The sequence below is a fragment of the Eschrichtius robustus genome, chromosome 5, assembly GCF_028021215.1.
Source record: "Eschrichtius robustus isolate mEscRob2 chromosome 5, mEscRob2.pri, whole genome shotgun sequence".
Lineage (NCBI taxonomy): Eukaryota > Metazoa > Chordata > Mammalia > Artiodactyla > Eschrichtiidae > Eschrichtius > Eschrichtius robustus.
In genome coordinates, this window is record NC_090828.1 from 144,738,382 (window position 1) to 144,762,607 (window position 24,226).

The following is a 24,226-nucleotide window of genomic DNA, read 5'->3' on the forward strand; positions in this document are numbered from 1 at the left end:
ACGGAAGCAATCACCGGGACCGGAAACACGATGCCCCTTCTTCAGTAAAGACCAGCAAAGGCAGTAGGAAACACTTCCAGTCCTGCTGGCGCTGCCGAATCGGTGAACGTTCACACAGCGCCCAGTGGGAACCAGACGCCAGGCCAGGCCGAGCCCTGCCCCCTAGGAGGTCACAGCTGGAGGAGGTGGGCCCAGCCGTGCTGTGCTCACGGACTCTGTGACTCTGGATGACTTGCTAACTCTTCTGTGACTCCGTTTCTCCTGCTACAAATTGGGAACAGTGACTAGGACCCAGTGAAACGATAACGTATGTAAAGCGTCTAAGTTGTCGGGGCTGCGGGTCACCATCCTAGTGAGACCACGTCGGAGGACCAAGCCGGGTCCAGGCCATCGCTCTCAAGTGTCCGATCCCCTGCTCTCCATCCCATCCGCTCCCAGCACCCTCTACTCCCTACACCCTGGTCACCAGCCTACAGACCTCAGGGGGACAATTCCCAGCCTCGAGGTGCTCAAAGGAGCAGGGAGCCCATGTCTCCAACCCTGAGGGGCTGGGGAACCCTCTCCCAGAGGGGTGGACCTTAGAGGTGCTGCACAGCCCGGGCTCACGTTGAACCGGCTCCAGAGAGGCACCCTGCTCGCCCATCCCCCAGGTGACCACACACCCGCCTGCATCCCATCTCTCCAGGTCCACGATAAACACAAAATCAATCAGCCTTTGTTTCGCCCTTCTGTTTCCACGTGCCCCTCCCAATCTATACGGAAACAAAGTTTCCCATCTTTGCTCTGATTTCTCAGCCTCCTTTCAAACACAATCATAATAAGCTCCTCCAGGGCGGTGTGGAGGGTATGTGCCAACGTCGGGGCTTGGCATGGAGCCCATGCCTTTCAGGCCCGGGTTACTGGACAAGGGGTCGGAGAGATGGCAGGGGACGGAGCCCAAGGAGACAGACACGCCCCATCCCTCCCCGACCCGCTCCCTACTGGTCATGACACTCCTCCCAGCTCCCCAGAGCCCCGAGTGACCCTGAGATGCTGCCAGGGCCCCTCCAGGACTGATGCCCACGGCCTCCTGCCCTGAGTGTTTTACTCCCCTCCCCCCCATACACACGCACACCATCCCACCTGAGGAGTCACCTGACCCGCAGTCCCGTTTTCTGCTCCTGGCGAGGTAAGGCCACCCTGTGTGGGTGGAGCCAACGGCAGGGTGCCTGGCAGAGAGCAGCGAGCTTGGACTCCGCAGACCTGGGTTCAAACCCACCCCGGCCCCTGCCTTGTGCCAAGCGTTTAACCCCATGAGCTCCAGTGTCTCCTCTTCCACCTTCACAGCGACTGCGCGGGAGGTGAGTGGGTGATGCTTCCCCAGGGGCCGACGCTTAGTCCGTACTTAGTAAGCCGTCACCATCTTTGTTGCGTTTCCCAGGGGCCACCTGGACGCGAGCTTTAACCGCACTGCTGAGGGAGAGGGCGTTTCAACTCCCTTGTGAGGGTCAGTAGGGAAGAGATTTGGTGATGGGGCTGGGAGGGGCCCTTCGCCCCCCGTGGGAGTGTCACCTGCCAGGCAGGGCCAGCCTATTACAGGCTCAAAGGCTCTGGGTGGTGGGCAGCGGGTGTCGCTGGAGAAGAAGGAACAGGGGCTGCATGCGTTTGATTTCAAACCGAGGGAAGGCGACATAAATGAGAGCAAGTCTGGGGCTCCAAGCCCAGGAAGGTCCTCCGCTCGACGCCTGGGGACCGGGAGGGGCGGCGGGCGTCCTGGTGCCACCAGCGCCCCGCACGTGCCCAGCTCACAGGGGCGCGCGCCACGTGTTTACTGAATTGCGGGATTAAGTCTTTCCTCGCCGCCTACTGTAACTGCAGACGGCTTTCTCGGTGGAGGAGGATGAGAGGGCACCGGCTGACGCTCTGTTCAAGGCAGGCCCTGGAAAGGCAGGCCCTGGAAGGGAAGGTTGAATTACTATGGGGGTGGGGGGACAATGGGGCAAGTTCACAGGGAAGCCAGCGCTTGACGCGGGGCTCACAGAGCCCCGGACTGGGAACCGCACAGTGAGGGGCGCGGGCACCTGCTCTAAGAGCTGCCCCTCCCTCTCCTCCCCTGCCCCTTCCCCACCCTCCCCCACCTCCCACCCCCAGCCTTGCTGGTCCTGGAGAGTTTGGTTTCTGCCCAGCACAAGGCGGAGGAATGGTTCTGAGCAAGAACAGCAAACCGCAGCCCATGCCCGCCTGCCCCGGCCCGCCACCTGTTCTTCTAAATGAGGTTTTGTTGAAACACCGTCCCACTCATTCCTTTCCACATCGTCCAGGGCTGCTTTTGCTCCCCGAGACATTGGGGCAGAGTCTGGACAGCAAACAACAGAATAATTTACTACCTGGCCCTTCGCAGAAAACGTCTGCTGACCCCTGGTTCAGAGAAAACGAAAGACGCCCTACCCTCCCGTCCCTTTGGGAGTAGAGAGGGGCTCTTGGGGAAGCATGCGTTTCTGAAAGTGGGGTCCAGGGCAGCACTAGATCGGCCAGGGAGGCGCGGTAAGGGCACCTGGGCTGCCCTGGGCTCCGGGCCGCGGGATGCGGAGAGAAGAGGCACCACCCCTGCCCCAGAAGGGGTTGAGGAACAGCCACGGGGAAGACGGCTGGCTGGGGCGCTGGGGGGCTGGGGGGAGGCCTTCACAGCCACCCCCACAGAGGGGCCCCGGCAGCTGAGCTGAGGCAGCCCTACCTCAGCCCCCCGCTCGGCCTCCCGGCTGCCCGCCCCTCCCCACGTGCTGCTGTGATGTGGCTCCTCCCACCGCCCATGGCCCAGGAGCCCCCGCCGTCCGACCCCTCCCTCAGGCGGACCGGGGCCCCTCAAACTCCCCACACCTGCGGAGCGCGCCGGTCCTCCCACACCACGACCCCAGGCAGGGCTTATCTCCTGTCCCCCTCTCTGGCCAGGGGACCCACCCATCCAACGCCCAAGTCAGAGGCACTGCCGTCCTGAGGCCCTTCCTCGCCCGCCGCTGAGATCCCTCTGGATCCCTTCCCCAGCCGCCTTCCTGCCTCCTGGACGCACTCTCTGGACGACCCCCGGCCCGGACCCCGCAGCTGCCGTGCGCCTCGTGGCTGCTCCCGCCCGCCCGCCCGGCTCGAGGGCTGCCCTGCCCCGACCTCACCCCGTCCCACCGCCCGCAGGACGCTCGGCACAGAGGCCCGTGGGCACCCAGGCAGGTTACCCCAGCTCATGCCTCCCTGAAACGGTGACAGTACAAGCCACGCCCGCGGCTGCTGTGAGGGTCGCTGGAGATGACCTGCTGCCCTCGGCACCTCAGCGGCCGTGGTTATTCGTCCCCCCCACTCGGGTCACTGTGCTCACCTCCGTTCCACCCCCCAGACACTCACGGAGCACGAAGGCAGGCCCTGCAGAGGAGCTCAGGGGCGGGGGGCGAACTTGAGCGAACATCGCCCCATAAGACGATCAGGCCGCGGTGCGCGCATGTCCCGGGCCTGTGCCAGCAGGGGAACCGCGTCTGGCTCTGCCTGGGGGAGGGCCGCGTTAGCGTAAAAGGCAGGACCGAGGGGCAGTGGAGGCCATCAAGCACCGGCACACCTGAGAGCAGATGAGGAAAGCCAGCCCGACCGGGGACTGGTCCCCAGGGCCAGGCCAGGCGGGCAGTGAGGACGCCTGCAGCGTCCATCCCGGAGGGCCGGCCCTGACCCTGCGGTGCTCTCGGGGTAGAGGGTGCTGTCAGCTCACAGCAGAGAGAACGAGAGTCCGTTCCAGAAGCCGGGCTGGAGGGCAGGAAGGAAAGGATTATGGCTCAAAGGAGATGACTTAATGATGGAGAAACAAGCTATGTTACTCCGTGCGCGTGCAGGTGTGTGCGTGCGCGTGCGTTATGGGGGCAGGAAGTGGGTGCCTACAGCGAGGGTCACCAGGAAGAAAGAATCACCGTGAGGCCCGAGGCGTGAAGAAGCTTCCAGATGGAGGTGGAAAGGCTTGGAGACCGGAAAGGTGTGGACTTCGGTCAGTTGTTTAAGGACAGAAAAAGTCAGGGAAACACTGCCCGGGGGTTATTGCTTCCCCCACCCAGCCAAGGCATCCTGCAAGGGTGGTGAGAGCAGGCGGGGAGCCCCAGGGCCCCTCATCGGCGAGGCCCCGTCAGCCCGCTGCGTTTTATGACCGCCACGTTGCCTCAGAAGAGCTCACTCCATCTGGTTGCAGCAGTTAAAAATGCGCTTGGCTTTCTTCTTAGAAATAAAACCCCAATCAATGGATGGAAGAAGGTGCTTTGGAGCTAGTCCAGGGACCCATCGCTCACAGGTGGGGAGAGAGGAGGGCTGGAGGAGACGGCTGAGGAGGGGAGGAGGGCGGAGCAGGCACTCGGGCTGACTTCGCACCCGCATTCATGCCTGGAGAAGCCAAGGGGTGCCTTTCGATGCTCAGGCCCAGCGAGGGTCTGTAACTGAGGGTGCGCAGAGGGAGCAGCCCTGGAGCAAAAGGGAGAGGAGGTGTGAAAGTGGGTGGTGAGCGAGCGAGCAGGTAACGGGAGACTGCTATTAAAAGTCTGCTTTGAAATGCAAGGCAGCATATGGCCCCAACTTCGTGACGTGCGGGTGGGCTTCTTCTGCCTGCTAAGTCCCGAACTACGAAAGGCAAGGCTGAGCGGCAGGGTCTGGAAGTAAGACCGCATCCCAGGGCAAGCCCCCTGCACTTTGGGGCTCTAAGTCACACACACGTGGCTCTAATGTAGAACAAGAATGAAGTGCACATCATGCAAGAAGGTTTCCCGTGACCTCCCACCCAGCCAAGCAGAAGAGCCCCACGGGGTCCAGCTCATAGGTCATGCTCAGACCTCTGAGGTCAGCCTTTCTGGACGACCTCAAAGGCCGTCGTGCTTGATCACAGCCGACACGGCACGCACGGCAGCTTCTGAAGCCGGGCTACCAGTGACTGCCAGCAGGGTGCATCTTACACTCCAGGTCTGGGTGCTCTTTGGACAAAGACAATGGAGGCTTCCCCGAGGCGAGCACGCCTCCCCTCCTGCTCCCCTTTCACGCGGAGGAAGAGTTTGCTGAGATCCTGGTGAAGGGCTGGGGCTTCCCTTTACTTTCTAAACCTTTTCCCAGCAAACAAAACTCAGCGTGGGAACGGCATTCCTGTCCATCACAGGACAGACTGATTAATGCCGTAGAAATGCAACTGCAACCACGGGCCCTCCGGAACACTGGGGCTTATGTTGTCTGCTCTGCTCTCCAAAGGAACGTTCCCCTCAAGGGGTTGTGTACTGTTCACCCCTTTTCTTGGCACACACACAGCATCCAAAGCCCATAGTCATGCAGGTCATTAAACTAAACAACTGCATTTGGACCTTTTTCAAGGGAGTGATTCAGGCGAGTGCTCTCCCGGGGAATCAGTTCATAAAGTGTTATCAGACGCTACCCTCGGCTGGAAAGGGGGGAAAGACCAGCCCCTGGGTCTCTTGGTGACGTGGACTCTCCGCTGGCCGCTAGGTGGCGCTAACCGTTTACTCGAAAAGGACAGCTTGGGCCTTGGTGCCGCTCAGGACTCAGGAGATGTCCGTCTTCTGCGCACAGAAATAGAAATGGGGGGGAGGGCGGGGCGGACTGTATTATGAGAAGCACCCAGAAGTTTTATACTGGGGGAAGCCCCCGCCGCGATGTGGTCAGGAAGGAATCCACCTCTCCCTTTATTTGGGGGAGACAGCAAGGAGGGGGAGGGGAGGAACCCCTTCAGACCCTCCCCCGCCTGTTGGTCCAGGTCGGCCCGCAGCCTCCTCTGACCTGAGCAGCTCTGGGAGCCGGGAGGCCCCAGCGCCACCTGGAACTTCACTGCTGGCTGCGCGGGGTCACTGCACCCAGGCACCCATGCCCTGGAGGGCTGCTAGGAGGATCCCACATCCAACGAATGTGGATGCGCTCTGAAAAGATGAAACATTCTTCAAACGTATAGTATTGTTTCGTTATTTATTATCAGAAAACAGACCGATGGACTGAAAGAGGGGGACAGAAAGCGCTGGCTGTTTAAGATGAGTCCTTTTTCGGGAATTCCCTGGAGGTCCAGTGCTTAGGACCCTTCGCTTTCACTCCCGAGGGCGCCAGTTCAGGGAACTAAGATCCCACAAGCAGCGCAGCGTGACCAAAAATTAAAAAAAAAAAAAAAAAAAATGAGTCGTTTTTCAAACTTGTCTTATCTGATGCTTTTAAACACACCTTCTCTTTGATCAAACTCACTTCTCAGATAACTTTAATAAAAAATAAATCATGGCATGGATAAACAACTAGGTCCTACTGTAGAGCACAGGGAACTATATTCACTATCCTGTGATAAACCATAATGGAAAAGACTATGAAAAAGAATGTATATATATATATGTATAACTGAGTCACTTTGCTGTACAGCAGAAATTAACACAACATTGTAAATCAACTATACTTCAAAAAATAAATTAAAAATTTTTTTAATCATGGCAAGTACATGGTGACCAAGTGCCTGGAAAACCCCAGGATCAGTGCAGGCGGGCGACGGAACCCCAGGCAGTGGCATAAAGCGGCTGCGGGGCTCTGTTCATGGATGGTCAAGGGGAGAGGCCAGGGGGCCGCAACACAGCCTCCAAGTTAGGAATCTCTGGCTCCGTTTATGTGATCGTGAACTGAAAGACGAAAGCTCGTTCTTAAGTTCCCAACAAGCCCCAAAACGTGCCGCATGAGAAGTTTATTAGAGCAGCATATGTATCTTTTTAAAGCAGTATAACACAATTAAATCACATTCATTAAATTAAATTTAATGATTTCATACAATGGATTTGGGCAGCAGCCTCCAGCTCTAGGGTCTTTCTGAGCTGAGGTTCAAGAGAAAGCATTTCTGTGCATGTATATAAAGCATTTGCAAGGCTACGGTTCTGCTCTACAGGGTGTTAATGTGTTTTGTTCAAGGTTTTTTACATTCTAAGAAGGAGTGCTTCCTGTGGAAATAAGTCCAGAAAACACCTGTCGAAATAAGTCCAGAAAACACTGGATTAAAAATAAAGTGACTATGAGCACTTCGAACCCACACAAGGCGGAGGCCCACGTGCGGAGTCTCACGGACACGCTTGGCCACAGCCCTTCTTTGCTGAAAAGCCCATTGGCATTTCTGAGAACCAGTATTTTGTGCAGTATTTTTGGAGGAATATGATCCCCATCAGGTGAACATTCAGTCAGGTGTCGACTGGAAGTCAGGTTGGGACGAGTGACTCCCCGGCACGTGAGTAAAAGTGCCCTTTAGGGTCTGGTGCAAAAGGGCTCGAGTCACAGACGTGAAGCAGAGGAGGAAAGGGATGCAGAAGCCTCACTCCAGTGCCCAGTCAGGAATGCAGACACCCAGCATTTGTTATAACACCTCTGAATGGTCTAGCTGGACCTCTGCTCCAGCGCTTAGTGGGTTATGTTAGAATCTCTCTTTATGGAATAGGTTTCCATACATGTACAAACAGAAGGTCATGTACAAACAGAAGTGTGAACAAGTCAGTCTAGAATCCTGGAGAAGAAACACCATGTAAAATAGCTGCATCATCATAGAGGGTGTGGAGAAAAGTGGACCCTACTACACTGTTGGTGGGAATGTAAACTGGTGCGGCCACTATGCCGAACAGTATGGAGGTTCCTTAAAAAAGTAAAAATAGAATTACCATATGATCCTGCAATTCCACTCCTGGGCGTATATCTGGAGAAAACCATAATTCAAAAAGATACATGCACCCCAGTGTTCATAGCAGCACTAGTTACAATAGCCAGGACATGGAAGCAACCTAAGTGTCCATCAACAGATGAATGGATAAAGAATGTATCATATATATATATATATATATATATATATATATATATATATACACACACACACACACACACACGCACACACACAATGGAATATTACTCAGCCATACAAAAGAATGAAATAATGCCATTTGCAGCAACATGGATGGACCTAGAGATGATCATACTAAGTGAAGTAAGTCAGACAGAGAAAGACAAATATCATACAATATCACTTATATGTGGAATCTTTACAAAAAGATACAAATGAACTTATATACAAAAGAGAAATAGACTCACAGACATGGAGAACAAACTTATGGTTACCAAAGGGGAAAGGCAGGAGGGAGGGATAAATTAGGAGTTTGGGATTAACAGATACACACTACTATATATAAAATAGATACACAACAAGGACCTACTGTACAGCACAGGGAATTCTACTTAATAGTTTCAAATAAACTATAAGGGAAAAGAATCTGAAAAAGTATATATATATATATATATGTATATGTATGTACATGTACGTGTGTAACTGAATCACTTTGCTGTACACCTGAAACTAACACAATGTTGTAAAGCAACTACACTTCAATCACAATGGTAAATTTTAAAATAGCTGCAGCATCTCGACGAAGCCCTTTGTGGCATCACCGCAGCCCTGGTTGGCGTTTGGGCGGCCAGCGCCTTCACACGCTCTAGCCCTTTGATCCTCACCAGGAGCCCAGAGGTGAGCAGCCCGGATGCTCAGGGCTTAGGATCAGGCAAGCTGCCTCCCTTCCGTCCAGACGAGAAAGTCAAAGCACAAAAAGGAAAGGAGATCTTCCCTCTGAATTAGAGAGACAAAGTTCTCGTATGCAATGCGTTCCCTATTTTTGTCAAACGATGGTTAATTGCATATGTCAAAACTTTCTGTAGCTTCGGACTGAAAATTAGATTTAATGTAAGTGGCTGAAAATGAAATGTAACATGTGTTAAAACCGATATAGAAAAACCAGTACTCGTGCTGTTTCCAATTCTGAGGAGCTGGACAATGAGGAAAGCTTCATCCCCGAAATGGCAACGTAGGTCATGAAACAAAGCAGCCACAGTACCTACTTAACTAGAGGAAGGGAATCTCTCGAGGAGCTTACAGATTTTGCGTCCCGGATTTTTACCGCTATGTGAGCTCGAGGAAATTCCTGCCCTTCTCTGAGTCTCAGGCTACAGGCCATGATGCCTTAAGTCTATAACGCCAGTGACCCTTTGGAACAAGTGTGAAGAGGCAGTTACTGTGCCGAGGCCACCATGCTCTGCGCCAGGTGACCCTGCCTGTTTCTGGCCCCAGCAGTCGAGCTGAGAACTGAAGCCTGACCCAAAGGAAGCCATCCTGGCCCATGAGGTCTACCCTGCACTGGGGCCCAAGGTGACCCCAGCACCACCACCTTCTGTGTTCACACAAAGGTTCTCTCCCTTCAAGTACAGACGGGACTTGCTTCTAACCAACAGAATGTGGCCAACTCGATGGCATGTCATTCCTGTTAGGACGTTACACTGCTAAGCCGTGCCCAGACCCTGACCCCCAGAATTTGTGAGATAGTAAATACAGTAAGTCCCCTACATATGTTCACACGTCTGGCATACGTTGTCACGTGCATGCATCCTCTACAAGTGGCTGTGCTTTTGTGTACTTTACTGTACAGGACTGTACAGAGTACAGTAGTACAGTACCTTTATTTCAAGCCCAGGACATCCGGAAGCAAGTGTAAAAGCAGCAGTATATAGCCAATTGTGTTAGCTGGGTACCTAGGCTAACTTTGTTGGACTTAACGAACAAATTGGACATACGAACATGCTCTCAGAATGGAACTCGTTTGTATGTAGGGGGCTTACTGTACATGTCTTTAAGCCATTATGTTTGTACAGCAATAGATAATAATATACCCACCAATCCAAGCCGTCCAATCCTACAGACAGGACCGGAGATGCACAAAGAAGCAGTCAGGGCCGGCAGCCACAGAGCAGATGCAGCGAACATAGGCACAGAGGGTCTGAGCCAGAGGGGAGCTGCCAGCAGGGAAGGGGGCACCAGGTGTCCTCGAGGGGACTCAGACAGGCTGTCCACCAGAGCGAGGCATTCTGGACATGGTTCCGGTTCTACACGGACTGGCTCCCCATGTGCACGCTCTCCCCCAACTTATTCCATGTCTCCCCAGAAATCTATTCATCTCCCTGTGGTTGCTGTCTCATCAGCCTTCCGAACACTCACAGCAGAAACCTGGAAGCCACTGTGGATTCCTCCTCCTTCACATGTATCCATCACAAAGTCTTTCTGATTTTACCTCTCAAAAATATCGCAGCTCCAAACCCTTCTCTGTTTCTCCTTGGCCACTGCCCTAGTTCAAACTCTCATCTTCAAATAGCTCAGCAAGTCAACTGCAAGAGGCTAATCGATCTCACTCTCTCCTCTCTTATACTCCTTCTAAAATATTGCTAATGGAGATGAGTATCATCGTGTACCCAGCGTCTGCTACAACCTGAGCTCTCTCTGTATATTTATACACACACAGTCATTAAATCCTTCCAAAGACCCGGAAAAGCGTCATGATCCCCATTTTGGAGGTGAGAAATGATGCTCAGAGAGATTTTGTCACTCGTCAAAGGACACAGAGCTTTGCTGCCAAGCCAAGACCTGAAGCTGCTCTACTCAAAACCCACGTTCTTCGCACAAGCTGCCCCCTAAATATAAACAATCCGTACAACTCGGCCTGACACTGTCTGTGGTCCTGCCCTTAAGGACGAGGTCCCGCAGGCAGCAGGAGGTCAAGGAGGGATGTGACCAGAGTTTTCTTGGACATCCTCGCATTGCCACGGCCCCCAGGTGGTCCACTCCAAACCTGATCCGACGGGTCTCTCCCCGGAGGCACTTCAAACGATGGATTGAGTCCCCGCTCCACAGTGTGACCCCCAGGGCCTGCACCACCTGGCCTTCCCATTTCCCTTCAGGAAGATGGAAGCTTCTGGAGTCCCTGCACACAGCTGGCTGCTCCCCTGCTCCTCTTGACTTTTTGCTCCTCTTCTCCCTCTGTCTTGCCCAGTTCTCTCCTTTTTCGTCCTTCAAAACTCATCTCCTCCTCCAGGAAGCCTTCCTTCCCTTTCCAGACTGGATCGCACACCCCTCCGCCATTCTGCCTAACCCCAGATGCACACGGCTGGCACATCGCTGCCCTGGATGGCACAGCACGACCTGCTCCTGTCCCCCCAGCAACCTGGAAGCTCCCTGAGGTCAGGGCTGTGCCCTGTCCCATTCTCCATCCCCAGCGCTTAGCCCAGAGCTTGGCACAAGGAGGATGTTGGCTGAAGTGATGCCCTGTGCCCATGAGATGACTGCCACAGCACCCACTGCCACAGCACCAGGAGTGTGCAGGCCGACTAAAGGCAAGGCTGGTTTTATTGAACTGTGAAACCCTACCATCACCCACTTTAGCACCCACCTGGCCTGGGAGTTTCCACAAGTGCATAAATACTTGTCGCATAACTGACTCTCCCTAACCTACCCAGGAGCCTGCTGGGCTCTCCGTCCAGGGAGGAGAGGCCACCGTGGTCCCTGAAGCCCTGTTCCCCCCCACGCACATTCACTGCTGGGCTGTACCACCTGGTGGACATTTAGAAGCCTCTGGATGCAAACAAGCGTGTCTGGGAGCACCTGGGGCACACCTGCCAGGGGAGGCAGAAGAGTGACCTCTAGTGGTCCTTGCTGGCATTGTTGGACCAGGAAGCACCGGGTGTTCTCAGTGGGAAAAGATGCAGTAACTCACTCTACTGCCTAGAAACAGCTCTTAATGATATAAGGGGCTTCTAGAAATTGCAACAGAATAAATGGCCACAGAACTGCATGGTAAATATTAAATATACCTTTTTATTGTTGCTAAAATCCTCAGCTAATGTCACAGTGAATAAAATATATTGTATACATGTTTTAAAGTCTATGTAATTTTCAATTTCAAAACTGCTCTAAGACTCTCTGATGAACATTTGAAACAACATAAATACAGACAACAGGTATATCACAGTGTATATGTTTCTTCAAAGGCATTATTTATACTTCATTGTAATTTATTGAACATTCAATATAAATATGGCAAATTTTCTGAGATTTAACCGTAGGATATGATTGCTGCTGGGGCTTAGCAAAAAACTGTAGCTTACACTTACCACTAATAAAAGGGTTAAAAGGCATGTTTTTAAATGACTCTTATTTTTGAAAAAAATCCTCCTCCCCAAGAATGACTGTTATTTTGCAATAAGAGAATTTGAAAGAAATGTCTATTAAAACCAAGGCTCCAGGGCTTCCCTGGTGGCGCAGTGGTTGAGAATCTGCCTGCCAATGCAGGGGACACGGGTTCGAGCCCTGGTCTGGGAAGATCCCACATGCCACGGAGCAACTGGGCCCGTGAGCCACAATTACTGAGCCTGCGCGTCTGGAGCCTGTGCTCCGCAACAAGAGAGGCTGCGACGGTGAGAGGCCCGCGCACCGCGATGAAGAGTGGTCCCCGCTTGCCGCAACTAGAGAAAGCCCTCGCGCAGAAACGAAGACTCAACACAGTCATAAATAAATAAATAAATAAATAAAAGAACGTGAATTTCTTTAAAAAAAAAAAAGCAAACTGGGCTATTCATTTCAGTAACAGTCAAGTGGTCTTAGTTTGCATTCAATTTCCAATCAGTTTCTCAATCTATTTCATCTGAAGTCTTCACATTACCCACTATAAAAAATACCTAAAAAAAAAAAAAAAAAAAACCAAGGCTCCAGATGAGCAAAAAGTATATACTGTATAGCACAAGGAATTATAGACATTATCTTATAATTACTTTCAATGGAGTATAATCTATAAAAGTACTGAATCACTATGCTGATTTATAATATTGTAAACCAACTGTACTTTAAATAAAACAAACAAGCAAAAAAACAAACAAAACAAAGCCAAGGCTCCAGTTCTACAAAAACCATCCAGAGGATCTGTATATATCAGCATATAGCCTCTCTAAAATTAAAACTTTAACTTATCCCCTTATGCCATTTTCCCCATGGCCAGATGTCTACACTGGAAGTTCAGAATTGATCAGATCAGTCTTATGCTCATTTTCTGACTTGATTGTTTTCTTTGGTGGAAGAAGAACGGCACTTGTTTTCCTGTTGAAAAGGTAGAGTGTAGAAAAACAACAACAACAACTTAGTTCCTTTTCTTAAACAGAAGTTCTACCAAATTCTTCTCTCCCTGATTTAGCTCAGAAACAAAGTTCATAACGATCTTGCACAGTAACATTGAGCTTTAGTTGTTTGCTGCACTGTGTGCTTATAAACCCAGGGCCCCTGAAATATACTGAAATATTCTTTGCACCGCCGCCTAGAGACGCATTTTCGGTAACCAACACAGACGCATTTTCAGTAGCCAACACACTCGGGGTGCCCTGGGCCCAGCAGCTCAGCCAGGATTAAATCCTGGACCCAAAGCTTAGGGAAGGGGCTCGAGCCTTCGACTGCAATCGAGGAACCACAGGGCAAGCCCACCTCCCTCTGGATCAGGTAACCACAAAGTCTAGTAATCAATGTAGAAAGCAATAAAGATGCCACACCCACAAATAACTACTGTGAGCTCCAGGTTGACACAGTCTGTGAGGTTCACATATTCCGTCTTGCGCACCTTGTGTGTGCAGGTACTCTGCTAGTTTACTCTTACGGTTAGACGTGTACATTACACACAGATTTCGGAAAGGACTTAAAATTTTCACTTTTTTTGGCCGCATCGCACAGCTTAGGGGATCTTATTTCCCCGACCAGGGATTGAACCCATGCCCTCAGCAGTGAAAGCGTGGAGTTGTAACCACTGGACCACCAGGGAATTTCCAGAAATTTCACCTTTGAAAACTACTTTCCGGATTTTTTTTCAGAGATTATAAAGTCAAGAGCGGAGGATTAACCAAGATGGCGGAGTAGAAGGACGTGCTCTCACTCCCTCTTGCGAGAGCACCAGAATCACAACTGGCTGCTGGACAATCATTGACAGGAAGACCCTGGACTTCACCAAGGAGGATACCCCACGTCCAAGGACAGAGGAGAAGCCACAGTGAGACGGTAGGAGGGGCGCAATCAGAGTAAAATCAAATCCCATAACTGCTGGGTGGGTGGCTCACAGACTGGCGAACACTTATACCACAGAAGTCCACCCACTGGAGTGAAGGTTCTGAGCCCCACGTCAGGCTTCCCAACCTGGGGGTCCGGCTACGGGAGGAGGAATTCCTAGAGAATCAGACTTTGAAGCCTAGTGGGAATCGATTGCAGGACTTTGACAGGACTGGGGAAACAGAGACTCCACTCTTGGAGGGCACACACAAAGTAGTGTGCACATCGGGACCCAGGGGAAGGAGCAGTGACCCTGGGGGAGACTGAACCAGACCTACCTGCTGGTGTTGGGGGGTCTCCTGCAGAGGCGGGTGGTGGCTCTGTTTCACCGTGGGGATAAGGACACTGGCAGCAGAGGTTCTGGGAAGTTCTCCTTGGCGTGAGCCCTCCCAGAGTCTGCCATTAACCCCACCAAAGAGCACGGGTAGGCTCCAGTGTTGGGTTGCCTCAGGCAAAACAACCAACAGGGAGGGAACCCAGCCCCACCCATCAACAGTCAAGTGGATTAAGGTTTTACTGAGCTCTGACCGCCACAGCAACAGGGAGGGAACCCAGCCCCACCCATCAACAGTCAAGTGGATTAAGGTTTTACTGAGCTCTGACCGCCACAGCAACAGGGAGGGAACCCAGCCCCACCCATCAACAGTCAAGTGGATTAAGGTTTTACTGAGCTCTGACCGCCACAGCAACAGTCAGCTCTACCCACCAACAGAGCCTCCCATCAAGCCTCTTAGATAGCCTCAACCACCAGAGGGCAGACAACAGAAGCAAGAAAAACTACAATCCTGCAGCCTGTGGACCAAAAACCACAGTTACAGAAAGATAGAGAAGATGAAAAGGCAGAGGGCTATGTACCAGATGAAGGAACAAGAAAAAACCCCAGAAAAACAACTAAATGAAGTGGAGATAGGCAACCTTCCAGAAAAAGAATTCAGAATAATGATAGTGAAGATGATCCAGGACCTCGGAATAAGAATGGAGGCAAAGATTGAGAAGATGCAAGAAATGATTAACAAAGACCTAGAAGAATTAAAGAACAAACAAACAGAGATGACCAATACAATAACTGAAATGAAAACTAAACTAGAAGGAATCAATAGCAGAATAACTGAGGCAGAAGAACGGATAAGTGACCTGGAAGACAGAATGGTGGAATTCACTGCTGCGGAACAGACTAAAGAAAAAAGAACGAAAAGAAATGAAGACAGCCTAAGAGACCTCTGGGACAACATTAAACGCAACAGCATTCGCATTATAGGGGTCCCAGAAGGAGAAGAGAGAGAGAAAGGACCAGAGAAAATATTTGAAGAGATTATAGTCGAAAACTTCCCTAACATGGGAAAGGAAATAGCCACCCAAGTCCAGGAAGCGCAGAGAGTCCCATACAGGATAAACCCAAGGAGAAACACGCCGAGACACATAGTAATCAAAGTGGCAAAAATTAAAGACAAAGAAAAATTATTGAAAGCAGCAAGGGAAAAACGACAAATAACATACAAGGGAACTCCCATAAGGTTAACAGCTGATTTCTCAGCAGAAACTCTGCAAGCCAGAAGGGAGTGGCATGATATACTTAAAGTGATGAAAGGGAAGAACCTACAACCAAGATTACTCTACCCGGCAAGGATCTCATTTAGATTGGATGGAGAAATCAAAAGCTTTACAGACAAGCAAAAGCTAAGAGAATTCAGCACCACCAAACCAGCTCTACAACAAATGCTAAAGGAACTTCTCTAAGTGGGAAACACAAGAGAAGAAAAGGACCTACAAAAACAAACCCAAAACAACTAAGAAAATGGTCATAGGAACATACATATCGATAATTACCTTAAACGTGAATGGATTAAATGCCCCAACCAAAAGACATAGACTGGCTGAATGGATACAAAAACAAGACCCATATATATGCTGTCTACAAGAGACCCACTTTAGACCTAGGGACACATACAGACTGAAAGTGAGGGGATGGAAAAAGATATTCCATGCAAATGGAAGTCAAAAGAAAGCTGGAGTAGCTATACTCATATCAGATAAAATAGACTTTAAAATAAAGAATGTTACAAGAGACAAGGAAGGACACTACATAATGATCCAGGGATCAATCCAAGAAGAAGATATAACAATTATAAATATATATGCACCCAACATAGGAGCACCTCAATACATAAGGCAACTGCTAACAGCTATAAAAGAGGAACTCGACAGTAACACAATAATAGTGGGGGACTTTAACACTTCACTTACACCAATGGACAGATCATACAAAATGAAAATAAATAAGGAAACAGAAGCTTTAAATGACACAATAGACCAGATAGATTTAATTGATATATATAGGACATTCCATCCAAAAACAGCAGATTACACGTTCTTCTCAAGTGCGCACGGAACATTCTCCAGGATAGGTCACATCTTGGGTCACAAATCAAGCCTCAGTAAATTTAAGAAAATTGAAATCATATCAAGCATCTTTTCTGACCACAACGCTATGAGATTAGAAATGAATTACAGGGAAAAAAACGTAAAAAAGACAAACACATGGAGGCTAAACAATACGTTACTAAATAACCAAGAGATCACTGAAGAAATCAAAGAGGAAATCAAAAAATACCTAGAGACAAATGACAATGAAAACACGACGACCCAAAACCTATGGGATGCAGCAAAAGCGGTTCTAAGAGGGAAGTTTATAGCTATACAAGCCTACCTAAAGAAACAAGAAAAATCTCAAGTAAACAATCTAACCTTACACCTAAAGAAACTAGAGAAAGAAGAACAAACAAAACCCAAAGTTAGCAGAAGGAAAGAAATCATAAAGATCAGAGCAGAAATAAATGAAATCGAAACAAAGAAAACAATAGCAAAGATCAATAAAACTAAAAGTTGGTTCTTTGAGAAGATAAACAAAATTGATAAGCCATTAGCCAGACTCATCAAGAAAAAGAGGGAGAGGACTCAAATCAATAAAATCAGAAATGAAAAAGGAGAAATTACAACAGACACCGCAGAAATACAAAGCATCCTAAGAGACTACTACAAGCAACTTTATGCCAATAAAATGGACAACCTGGAAGAAATGGACAAATGCTTAGAAAGGTATAACCTTCCAACACTGAATCAGGAAGAAACAGAAAATATGAACAGACCAATCACAAGTAATGAAATTGAAACTGTGATTAAAAATCTTCCAACAAACAAAAGTCCAGGACCGGATGGCTTCACAGGTGAATTCTATCAAACATTTAGAGAAGAGCTAACACCCATCCTTCTCAAACTCTTCCAAAAAATTGCAGAGGAAGGAACACTCCCAAACTCGTTCTATGAGGCCACCATCACCCTGATACCAAAACCAGACAAAGACACTACAAAAAAAGAAAATTACAGACCAATATCACTGATGAATATAGATGCAAAAATCCTCAACAAAATACTAGCAAACAGAATCCAACAACACATTAAAAGGATCATACACCACGATCAAGTGGGATTTATCCCAGGGATGCAAGGATTCTTCAATATACGCAAATCAATCAATGTGATACACCATATTAACAAACTGAAGAATAAAAACCATATGATCATCTCAATAGATGCAGAAAAAGCTTCTGACAAAATTCAACACCCATTTCTGATAAAAACTCTCCAGAAAGTGGGCATAGAGGGAACCTACCTCAACATAATAAAGGCCATATCTGACAAACCCACAGCAAACATCATTCTCAATGGTGAAAAACTGAAAGCATTTCCTCTAAGATCAGGAACGAGACAAGGATGTCCACTCTCACCACTATCATTAAACATAGTTCTGGAAGTCCTAGCCACGGCAATCAGAGAAGAAAAAGAAATAAAAGGAATACAAATTGGAAAAGAAGAAGTAAAACTGTCACTGTTTGCGGATGACATGATACTATACACAGAGAATCCTAAAACTGCCACCAGAAAACTGCTAGAGCTAGTTAATGAATATGGTAAAGTTGCAGGATACAAAATTAATGCACAGAAATCTCTTGCATTCCTATACACTAATGATGAAAAATCTGAAAGAGAAATTATGGAAACACTCCCATTTACCATTGCAACAAAAAGAATAAAATACTTAGGAATAAACCTACCTAGGGAGACAAAAGACCTGTATGCAGAAAACTATAAGACACTGATGAAAGAAATTAAAGATGATACCAACAGATGGAGAGATATACCATGTTCTTGGATTGGAAGAATCAACATTGTGAAAATGAGTATACTACCCAAAGCAATCTACGGATTCAATGCAATCCCTATCAAATTACCAATGGCATTTTTTACGGAGCTAGAACAGATCATCTTAAAATTTGTATGGAGACACAAAAGACCCCGAATAGCCAAAGCAGTCTTGAGGCAAAAAAATGGAGCTGGAGGAATCAGACTCCCTGACTTCAGACTCTACTACAAAGCTACAGTAATCAAGACAATATGGTACTGGCACAAAAACAGAAACATAGATCAATGGAACAAGATAGAAAGCCCAGAGATTAACCCACGCACCTATGGTCAACTAATCTATGACAAAGGAGGCAAAGATATACAATGGAGAAAAGACAGTCTCTTCAATAAGTGGTGCTGGGAAAACTGGACAGCTACATGTAAAAGAATGAAATTAGAATACTCCCTAACACCATACACCAAAATAAACTCAAAATGGATTAGAGACCTAAATATAAGACTGGACACTATAAAACTCTTAGAGGAAAACATAGGAAGAACACTCTTTGACATAAATCACAGCAAGATCTTTTTTGATCCACCTCCTAGAGTAATGGAAATAAAAACAAAAATAAACAAGTGGGACCTAATGAAACTTCAAAGCTTTTGCACAGCAAAGGAAACCATAAACAAGACGAAAAGTCAACCCTCAGAATGGGAGAAAATATTTGCAAATGAATCAACGGACAAAGGATTAATCTCCAAAATATATAAACAGCTCATTCAGCTCAATATCAAGGAAACAAACACCCCAATCCAAAAATGGGCAGAAGACCTAAATAGACATTTCTCCAAAGAAGACATACAGACGGCCACGAAGCACATGAAAAGATGCTCAACATCACTAATTATTAGAGAAATGCAAATCAAAACTACAATGAGGTATCACCTCACCCCTGTTAGAATGGGCATCATCAGAAAATCTACAAACAACAAATGCTGGAGAGGGGGTGGAGAAAAGGGAACCCTCTTGCACTGTTGGTGGGAATGTAAATTGATACAGCCACTATGGAGAACAATATGGAGGTTCCTTAAAAAACTAAAAATAGAATTACCATATGACCCAGCAATCCCACTACTGGGCATATACCCAGAGAAAACCGTAATTCAAAAAGACACATGCACCCGAATGTTCACTGCAGCACTATTTACAATAGCCAGGTCATGGAAGCAACCTAAATGCCCATCAGCAGACGAATGGATAAAGAAGTTGTGGTACATATATACAATGGAATATTACTCAGCCATAAAAAGGAACGAAATTGAGTCATTTGTTGAGACGTGGATGGATCTAGAGACTGTCATACAGAGTGAAGTAAGTCAGAAAGAGAAAAACAAATATCGTATATTAATGCATGTATGTGGAACCTAGAAAAATGGTACAGATGAGCCAGTTTGCAGGGCAGAAGTTGAGACACAGATGTAGAGAATGGACATATGGACACCAAGGGGGGAAAACTGCGGTGAGGTGGGGATGGTGGTGTGCTGAATTGGGCGATTGGGATTGACATGTATACACTGATGTATATAAAATTGATGCCTAATAAGAACCTGCAGTATAAAAAACAAACAAAACAACTAATACTAAACTTTCACTGGGTTATTTGTATGGAAATATGTTAATATAAATGTTTCAGACATTACACGAAATTTCTAAAAATCTTGTATTTGTATGGAAATATGTATGGAAATATGTTAATATAAATGTTTCAGACATTACATGAAATTTCTAAAAATCTTATATGTTCTGGTATAATGTTATAAGTAATAATCCTAGTTATTACTTTAAAATGTATATCTCAGAATTAACTAACTTTCTTGTCAACTGCATTATTATGAACTTTCATCAAGTCTTTAAAAAATAAATAAGTAAATAAAGTCAAGAGCTGTGAAGGTACCTTGCAAAGAGAAAAAAAAAAAAGAAAACTACTTTCCGGTCACAGCTGAGTGACTGGAACCTACTTGATATATAAAGTTCCTTTATCCCACCAAACAGAAAGATTGCTAGAAAATGTTTACGAAGAGCAGCCGGGAAATGGATCCCGTGGCTCCCTGCCACAGTTTTAATCAATTTCGTATAAAAGAACCTGCGGCGCTGGTGTCCCCTTCAAAAGACAAAGGCCTGATGCGGCTTCTGTGTCGAAGGCGCTGACCAGGTGCTCCAAGGAAGCAGGGGAGACCTGACCCTGCCCCAGAGGGAAAGAGGGGCCCAGTGAAGTCAGGTGACAGGAGAATCCCAGGAAAGTACGACGGAGATTAAGGAAAGAGAGGCAGCATCCAGAGCACGCACGGGACCACGAAAGCCTTCTGATGGCCGTGAAGGACTCAGGTTGCCGCTCCCTGTGGGGGGCAACGTCCCCTGAAAGGGAGGAGCATCTTTATAGGGCGATGGTCCTGAAAGGATGGGTAGAACTTTATCAGAAATTAGAGGAGAAGAAGGTTCCCGGCAGATGAATGGCACGAGAAGAGGCTGGCCGCCGGGCGCGGGGCGGGGGGCGCTTTGCAAAGTACTGACCTTTACAGTCGCCTCTGTCACCATCTCCATTCTACAGACGCACCCAAGTCACGACGTCAACATTCAATCGCAAGTGTGTCTGATTCCAAGGCCCGGCAACGTCCCCGCCCCCAGCCGCCGGAGGCTCGGGGGGCGTGAGAGCGCCGAGCCACGGGGCGTGCGGAGAGGGCGTCAGAGGCCAGGATGCGGGGCCGCTGGGCGCCCTGCTGGGGGCTCCCACGGAGGAGAGGTGTGCAGGAAGAGTCGGCGGCTGCGTCGGGCCCCTCTGCCTTCCCACAGCCCGGACGCACCGTGGCGGTCAGTGAGGTGCATGCCTGTGGAAGGCGGTTCATCAGCTGCTGGCAAGGCCGGCTAGCTCACCTGTGGATCACTTCCGCAGACAACGGGCAGGGGTGCAACCTGGCGGGGCGCGGGGTGCACACACCGGACCGGAGCACGGAGGGACCTGAGGGGGAGGCCACCAGACCACCCAGGACCGGTTATCCCCGAAGAGTGTGAGATCAGCGGGGGAAATAGGAGGGAAGGGGAAGAGGGGAATTAAAAGTAAACATTGAAAACTTCTACACTTGGGGGCTAACGGGGAGACGGAGGAGAGCCAGCAGACCGCACTAAGAAGAGGGCGGGAAAGGCCGGGAAGGCTGGCCCAGCAGCACAGTGGCCCCGGCGGGGGAAGGCAAGGCGACAGCAGCCGCCCACCCCTGCCACGCCCCCCTTCCGTTTCTGCGGACGCGGGAAACACATCAGGCTTCAGATCTGGGTTCGGAGAGATATCAATCCATGCTTGCAAGACTTTCTAGGATAATTGCTCTCAGCTCTTATTTCACTTTGCCGCTTGCTACGGGGACTTAGAAGAGCCACCGCTTTATGAAGGAACTTTAATGAAGTGCTTCACCGAGGCCATCTGACTCGGCATTTGAGCCTTTTAACTCAGTTGAGCAAACACTTAGGATCCTGCACTGAGCCAACAACCATGGGAGGCCAGAGAGTTGAAAGGCGTGGCCTCCGGGCCCACCCAATAGGGATGAAGAGCACGCGGAGACGCAACGAGTAACACGTGAGGAAGGTCAAGGAGAGCCCCTGGCGCTGGCGGGGCGGGACGAGCTTGCCGGTGGGAGGCTTGGAGCCCAGACTGGCCGGGGGGGGGGGGGGGGGGGGGGGGGGGAAGCCCACAGGAGGGAGGCTGAGGGCAGCGGGACGGCAGGTCTGGGGGGCATCCTGCAGAAACACAGCATCCAGGGTGCAGAGATGATCAGATAAATACCTTTAGAAAGGTATTTTATTGTTTGCATATTCTTCTTCAATAAACCTGATTGTTTTTAAATAAAAAGAGAGGGCGAGAGTGAAGCCAGTAAAGGAGCGAAACCCAGAACAGTCGGAGGTGAGAGGAGAAAGCTAAGTCAGCGAAATATTAGCAAACGCGCTAAAGACTGAAGAAGGCCCCCTGATTTTGCAGGAGGGTCACTGGTGACTTCATCCCCAACAGCCTGGCAGAAACGGAAGCAGAGGGCCAGGGGCGCTGGTTTCTGGAACATGAGGCTCCCTCCCCTGGGCCTGAGGTAAGTAAGGTGTTTTAACCATTAAAGACAAAAAAAAAAAAAAAAAAGGTATTTCCTACACCAACGCAATGAAACATCTCTGCAGGAAAAAAATCTGCATGCATACGTAAAGCAATATAGCCCTAATAAAGAACTCGACTCACAAAGCATGAGTTGACCAATTGCATTTGGGAAGGGCTGTGGTTATCAGAGCCCTTCGGGAAGCTCCACTCCCCTGAGTTTCCACAACAGGGCACAGCAGCCAGCACTTCGATGACGACCAAGCCCTCTGGGGCACGGGAAAGCCCTGGGACGAGCTGAGGAGCAGGCCTGGAGCTGTTGATACATTTTCTGTTGTGCTGAAACAAAGAAGCTTCGGGGGCAAGACCCGCTCCTGTCTTAGCATCTCACTGCAACCAACAGGCGACCGGGGAAGGTAAGTCAGAGTCCGTACTTCCACCTTTTTACCATAGGTTGAAAATAACGATTTCTTCGCTTATACGTGGAATCTAATGATACAAACGAACTTCTTTACAAAACAGAAACAGACTCACAGACATAGAGAACAAACTTATGGTTACCAAGGGGGAGGGATACATTAGGAGGCTGGGATTAACATATACACACTACTCTATATAAAGCAGATAACCAACAAGGACCTACTGTACAGCACGGGGAACTCTACTCAGTACTCTGTAATAACCTGTATGGGGAAAGAATCTGAAAAAGAATGGATACACGTATAACTGAATCGCTGTGCTCTACACCTGAAACTAATGTTAACCGACCCAGGTTCTCGGACTCTTTAATCAATAGAAATTGGTAAGAGGCGGACGAGGAATTCAGGTAAGGCTTTGTTAGGACTCATGCTGCAGGGAGAGGGAGCAAAAACAAATAACAGGTGGCCTTGCTGGCTCCCTGAGCGGGGAGGTGAGCTGGTTCCCTAAGAGCGGTGAGGATGAAGGCGGGTCCGGGTGTCCGGCAGAGGGGTGGCTTGGGTGCTCTGCCCCCCAACGCCCTTGGTGGTGCTGCATGCAGGGATCGTGCACAGGACCCTGTTTTTGCTCCAGGCTCCTCAGAAGTGACAGTTGCGTTTTTGGCCTTTTTGTATCTTGTTGTCCATAATTTGCCCTGACTGCGCATGCAGGCAGTTATTTTTAGTCCCTTATAGTTTCTTTGTATTTTGTTACTCAAGGAGATGTTTGCCCAGGTGCCAGCACTGTGGCAAAGGGTCCCAGGTTTTAGGTCCCAGCCTGTCTCATTCCCCCTTGCGGGATTCTATACCCCTTATTCTTAAGGGTTAAGGGACCAGAGTTCTCTTCTTCTTCTGAAACTTCTTCCTCCTGGACAGGGGTCGCAAACCCTAGCCTACCCTAGTGGCGTAGAAGTCCCTCACTGGCTGTTCCAAGGACCTGTAGGGACCTGGGCCACCCTCCGCTGGAATGGGTTGAATTCCTTGAGCCATCATGAGCCTCACTTGAAACTGTTGGAGCCTAGAAGACACAAACTGAACCAAAAGGTTAAACAGACAAGGGCGCAAAAGGAGAAGAACAACAGTAGCCATTAAAGGGCCTAGAAAGGGAAGGAACCAGTTTAACTTTGCGAGGGCTTCCCTAACTATGGACCAGACAGTGGAGGTGATGTCGCCCTTGCCAACATTGTGAAGCCCTTCTGCCTGGGTGTATATTTCCTTAATATTAACGTCTACCTGTCCTGTGGCATTGATCCAGGTGCAGCAGGAAGCATTAGTTATCGCACAAACTCCACCTTGCTCTGTCAGAAGGTAGTCAAGAGCTAGATGATTGTCAAGAACTACATCAGCCCAAGAAACAAGAGAGGCCTTAAGTCCCGGGAAGGCTTGTCTCGTCTGTTCCGTCATAGAGCCAAGCGGTCTGATGAGATTTCTCAGTGTTGCTTCATGATAGGGAAAGCCTCCCCTCGGAGCTGCCGGTCCTGTGGGCAGCCCTGCGCCTCTAAGGTCATGCC